Consider the following 6,549-nt stretch of genomic DNA (forward strand, 5'->3'; position numbering starts at 1 on the left):
CAATATTTTGACATAAAGTCAAACCTCTTTTTAAAAGATTCCCAGTAAGTTTTGGGAAATGGTGGCAGTATTGGAAGTGACATTTAACACCCCATTCTACTTTAGAAGGTGCATCCCTCCTCAGACTGACATGTTTAAATGTCTGCTTTTACTTAATCTTCTTGGTGTCAAGTAAATGACAAGCACTCTGCTTAGTTACACTGCTGTTTTGCTTTTCAGTTCCTGAAATCATTACGTAGCCCCCACTGGCCTCGAACTTAGGAACTCTCCCTTCGTAAGTGCTTAGATTACAGGCATAGACCGCCATGGCCTGCCTAGTATGCAGCATTAAGGTCAGGCTCCAGATTCTTCCCAGGAAAAACCAGAATATCTGGAGGTGAGCAATACACACAGCCACAGCACTGTTTTGGTTCCTGTTGCTGCACTGTGGAGCTCAGGCTAGCCCTCTTACTATCCTTCTTCCAACTGGCAGCCTTCCCAAAGAGTCCTCTAGATGGTGGGCCCTGCAAACACAAGGGCTCGCTGCCTAGGAGGACGTCTCATAAAACAAGCATGCTTTACAAAGATCTTATTGCCAGTACTTGGGGGGCAGAGCAAACAGATCTCTGTGAGTTTGAGGCCAGTTTATTCCAGATAGCTTTCCAAGTCAGCCAAGGTTAAATAGTGAGATCTTGTCCCCCTCCCCAAGCAAAAAAAAAAAAAAAAAAAGGAATCATATAACTTGAACCATTTACCATTCCCCTCTTTGGTTTCATTGGCTTGTTTCTGAGAGTCTAATGATTTAAAAATCAAGTCTTAATTTATAAACCGCCTTGCATATTCTTAGACGATGTGTGGAGCTTGGACAGTTTCTCTTGCCAAGACAAAACTGAACAAAATCCACAACTTAAGTCAAGTTCAGACACAGGTCTCCTTTCATCCAGATGGGAGAGAATTAATGTTAGATGTTGGCCTTAGTGAGTACTTCTTTTCAGTACTAAAGATTTCACCCAGGGCTTCAAGCATGGCAAGCGTGCCCACCATCAAGGTGCATTCTCTGCAGCTCCACTTATTTATTCTAATAGGAAGTAACAGATCTATATTTAGGAAGAAATTGGAAAGAATGAAGACCATTTTAATCATACAACTTTAAATAATCGAGAGGCCATTTTGCAAATATGAGTTTGCTGTTAAGTGACAGAATGATTTTACATTACAAATCTTCCAAGTTCAGAAAAGAAGCAACAAGGGTCCATGGCATCTTGGGGCTAGATGCAAATAATTAGCGTGAGGGATGATCTTCATCGTGATGCTCACTGCATTACCTACGAGGCACAACTCTGGTGCCTCCAGAGAGGCTGACCCGAGATGAGTGGCCCCATCACATGGGTTGAGATCCTGGGCTAAAGAAAAGAGGGGGAATAGGTAATGTTATCCATGCATCCAAAGTCATGGTGCAGAGCGCTGGACAGCAGGTGCAGCACGGTCACGGTGCGGAACGCTGGACAGCAGGTGCGGCACGGTCACGGTGCGGAGCGCTGGACAGCAGGTGCGGCACGGTCACGGTGCGGAGCGCTGGACAGCAGGTGCAGAGCGTTGGACAGCAGGTGCAGAGCGTTGGACAGCAGATGCAGCATGGTCACTGTGCAGAGCGCTGGACAGAAGGTGCGGCACGGTCACGGTGCGGAGCGCTGGACAGCAGGTGCGGCACGGTCACGGTGCGGAGCGCTGGACAGCAGGTGCAGAGCGTTGGACAGCAGGTGCAGAGCGTTGGACAGCAGATGCAGCACGGTCACTGTGCAGAGCGCTGGACAGCAGGTGCAGCACGGTCATAGTTCTGGCTGCCGTTCCAGAAGATTCAGGCTCACAACCATCTGTAACTCCTGTTCCAGAACTCCAACATCCTCTTCTGACCTTCACAAGCACCAGACACACAATTGTTCACAAACACATATGCAGGCAAAATACCGATGCATGGAAATTTTATTTTAAAATGTTGAAAATGAAAAAGAAGAAAGCAAGCTGAGAGCCAGCGTCCACCTCTCTCTGCTCCTGGAAATGTATAAAATAAAACTATCTGCCTCTTGTCCACACTGCCATGGTGACCCCACTGTGATGGACACTGTGTGTGTCCATCCACGAGTCCCTCCAACCACGAGTCAAAGCAAACCCTTTCTTCCTGACGGTGCTTTTGTCAAGTGTTTTGTTTTTCCACGGCGATGAGAAGAGTAGCTAATGTATACAGTAATTACCAGTAATGCACACTCAAAGAATAGTTGGCCAGATAGGAACACTTTAAAAATCTGACATAGAAAATGCACTATTTATATCCAATTTCCATTCTGCTGTGGCAGGGCAGTTAAGTCCATGGAGTGGTTTAGAGACGAAAGGTAGAACATGAGGGTTTATAATCAGCCTACAAAAACGACTGTGTTGATGCAAATGTCAAGGTCAAGCTAGACTAAAAGCTTCTAAGTATAGTTGTTCTATTTTAGGTAAAACAGTCCATTCTGTTTCCATAGCTTTATGTAAAGTAGATCCCACATTTATTCTTAAAGTCGACTCGTCTTAAAGCCTTACTATTTAAATGAACAAGAGTCAGTAGCACGTCCTAAAACTTCACTTTCTGCTTAAAGGCTCAAATAAAAAGTCTCTCTCTTTAGATTCTCATGGCTGGAGATCATCTGTAGGAGTGTGTGTGTGTGTGTGTGTGTGTGTGTATGTGTGTGTGTACCCAAGCTCTTCTACACGCTAGGCAAGTGCTCTTCTACTAAGCTGTGGTATCAGTCCCTTAATTTTTTTTCCTAATTTAAAAATGTTCATTTTCTGGAGAAAGAGAAAGGTGGGAGGGTACAGACACACCATGCCATCGTCCACATGCGGCCATCAGAAAACAACTTTTGAAGTCAGTTCGCACCTTTCACCCTGCTGAGGCAGAGACTCTCTTCTTGCTCCTGTTCTGCACTGCAGACTCCAGGCTAGCTCTCTTCTTGTCCTTGTTGCTGCACTGCAGACCCCAGGCTAGCTCTCTTCTTGTTCCTGTTGCTGCACTGCAGACCCCAGGCTAGCTCTCTTCTTGTCCTTGTTGCCTGCACTGAAGACCCCAGGCTAGCTCTCTTCTTGCTCTTGTTCTGCACTGCAGACCCCAGGCTAGCTCTCTTCTTGTCCTTATTGCTGCACTGTAGACCCCAGGCTAGCTCCCTTCTTTTTCCTGTACCTGTGCTGTAGATCCCAGGCTAGCTGGGTTCTGAGCAATTCTGTGGTCTCCACCTCCCTTCTTACCAAAGGAGTATTGTGATCACAGATAGATGCTACCACATCTGGGTGTTAGTGTAGATTCCAGGATATAATGGTGCTTGGGTCATCAGGTCTGCACAGCAAACTCGCCCTTGCCAGCATCTCCCGGCTTACCAGTTCCTGTCATTAGAATTCTTTGATATACAGCTGTCGCTTGGTGTTTACAGAAATGTGTTTCCAGGATACACCATTGAAGCATTGGTCCTCACAACTAGTGGATCTATTCATTGAGAGGTGTTTGGAACTTGAAGGCTCTGATTGACCTAATCAATTGATTAATAGAATGATAGACTCATTTGGTGACATAACTGGAGGTTGTAGAAGTAGTTCACGGGGGTCTGTTGTTGAAGAAAGGTCTGTCTTGTCCGTGAACTCTTCTTGTTGCTCTCTCTCTCTCTCTCTCTCTCTCTCTCTCTCTCTCTCTCTCTCTCTCTCTCTCTCTCTCTCTCCTTCCTAGTTAACATGAAGCAAACAGCTTCCAAGCTTCATAAGATTCAGTCTAAAAAGCAGTGGCTCCAACTGACCATGGACTAACACCTCAGAAACTGAGACCAAAAAAGTCTCTCCCTCAGAGGGGGCTGAACCTCACTTGGTGGAGTGAGCACAGGAGAACAGCCCGAGGGTGTGAGAGCAGGACAGCTGTCCACACCCCTTGCCCATTTTTGTACTTGGTGAGCTGACCCTGCCCTTACCAGGACAGTGCCAAAGAGGTGGCCCTCATGGATTGAGCACAGGAAAGCAGGTAGTCTAAACAACTCAGTTACCACCCAGGCCAAAAGCCAGGATTTTGAGTAGGCCCACCCCAACATCTACCTCACCTAAGAGCTGCTAGGGCATGCATTATGGGGGAGGCCCTTCTTTATATGTATTGTTTTTAGTGGTTAATGAATAAAGAAACTACTTCAAGCCTATAGCAGGGCAGAACAGAGCTAGTTGGGAAAAACTAAACTGAATGCTGGGAGAAATAAGGCCAAGTCAGGGAGAAGCCATGTAGCCCCATCTGAGACAGATGGCAGACAGAATCTTGCCTATAAGTCACAGCCACATGGTGATACACAGTTTAATAGAAATTGGTTAAATTAAGATGTGAAAGCTAGCTGGGCAGTGGTGGTGCACGCCTTTAATCCCAGCACTCAGGAGGCAGAGGCAGGCAGATCTGTGTGAGTTTGAGGCCAGCCTGGTCTACAATAGCTAGTTCCAGGGCAGGAACCAAAGCTGCACAGAATCTTTGTCTCAAAAAAAAAAAAGAAAAGAAAAGAAAAGAAAAGAAAAGGTAAGAGCTAGCCAATAAGAAGCTAAAGCTAATAGGCCAAGCAGTGATTTAAATAATATAGTTTCTGTGTGGTTATTTCGGTTCTGGATGGCCATGAACAAGCAAACAGCCTCCTACTGCAAAAGCACGTGAAGGGGCCAGTCCTGCAGAAGCAAAGCCACAAGAGCTCCATGACACAGGGCAACAGTAAGATATCCAAGAAGTGTTCCAGTGAGGAGGATACAGTATTGATGGTGTAGCAGGCACCAAGGGCCTCAAAGCAGACCAATGACTCATGAATGGACTAAAGGGTATACTCTGTAACACATGTAACACATCATAGCTCACTAATGGACTGAAGGGTATACTCTGTAACACATGTAACACATCATAGCTCACTAATGGACTGAAGGGTATACTCTGTAACACATGTAACACATCATAGCTCACTAATGGACTGAAGGGTATACTCTGTAACACATGTAACACATCATAGCTCATGGATGGACTAAGGGGTATACTGTGTAACACATGTAACAAACACATCATGGCTCACGGATGGACTAAGGGGTATACTGTGTAACACATGTAACAAACACATCATGGCTCACGGATGGACTAAGGGGTATACTGTGTAACACATGTAACAAACACATCATGGCTCACGGATGGACTAAGGGGTATACTGTGTAACACATGTAACACAGCATGGCTCATAGCAGCTTCCAAGGCAAAATGTTGCTTGGTTGATTGATTTGTTTTTTTTAATATTTTTTATTTGTTTTCTTTGGGGGGGAGGTTGCAAGGGCAAATATGGAGCAACAGAGAGATGAGTGGTATCAGGGTACATGATGTGAAACCCACAAAGAATCAATAAAAAGTTTTTAAAAGCATATATTGACTAATTATCATATATAAATCACAGAGAAATAAAGTAAAAAGTGTAGAAGGAAAATGGATACAACACAAATTATTTAAAAGAAATTGTAATTTTGTTTCAAAATATCTAAATTATTTTATATTAAATGGGGCTAATAAAAATGAACCCTTCCCTCAATTTTATTCTCTGAGGTATTTCATCATAGCAATGAAAAACTAATACATGTGAATGGTTTCACCCCAGGGTATAGAAACTGAAGATACAAAAGTCTGGTTGAACACTGCATTTTGAGAAAGTGTTTGAGTCAGGGTCTTGGGTAGCTCTGCCTGGCCTTGAATTCTAGTAGCAAAGGATGACGTTGAACTCCTGATCCCCTGCTTCAGTCTCACAAATGCTGGGATTACAGGAATATACCATCACACTGGCCCTGTGCATTGCATTTTAATAGCTAATCCTTTACTGTCTCATTCACAATCTTAGAAATTTTGTGTGTGCATGTTTCTGTAGTGAGTTTATATGTCTTACACTTGAAGTACTCAGAAAACATCTAGTTTCTAAATATTTATTAGACTGGATGAATAATAGCCATACACTGCCCACACATGGAAATCTATTAATGACGTTGTTCTCTTAGAAGGCTACTGTTTAAGACTCTTCCCACAGAGTCAAAGGAGAGGGTAGAAGGGTAGAGGGGAGGAACAGAGGGGAGTGGAGAAAAATGTAGAGCTCAATAAAGAAAAGAAAAGACACACACACAGACACACAATCGTCATGAAAATAAATGGGGCCATCACCAACGGGATGAAGATTCACTTGTACTCTTTAAGCCTTACTCCCTGCTCCACATCAGTGTATACTCTCTGTCTCTTCTCTCACTCGCAGTGGCTTACTTTCCTGCTGTCATGTCTTAACTTGATGCCCATAATAAATAAATAAATATCTCTATCTATCATCTGTCTATCATCTGTCTATCTACCATCTATCTATCATCTATTTGTCTATCATCTATTTATCTATCATCTATCTACCTGTCTGTCTACTGTCTGTCTATATATCATCTATAATTTATCTATTATCTATCATCTATCCCATCTATCATCTATCTATCATCTATTAGTCTATCATCTATTTATCTATTATC

This window comes from Chionomys nivalis, chromosome 16, assembly GCF_950005125.1.
Source record: "Chionomys nivalis chromosome 16, mChiNiv1.1, whole genome shotgun sequence".
Lineage (NCBI taxonomy): Eukaryota > Metazoa > Chordata > Mammalia > Rodentia > Cricetidae > Chionomys > Chionomys nivalis.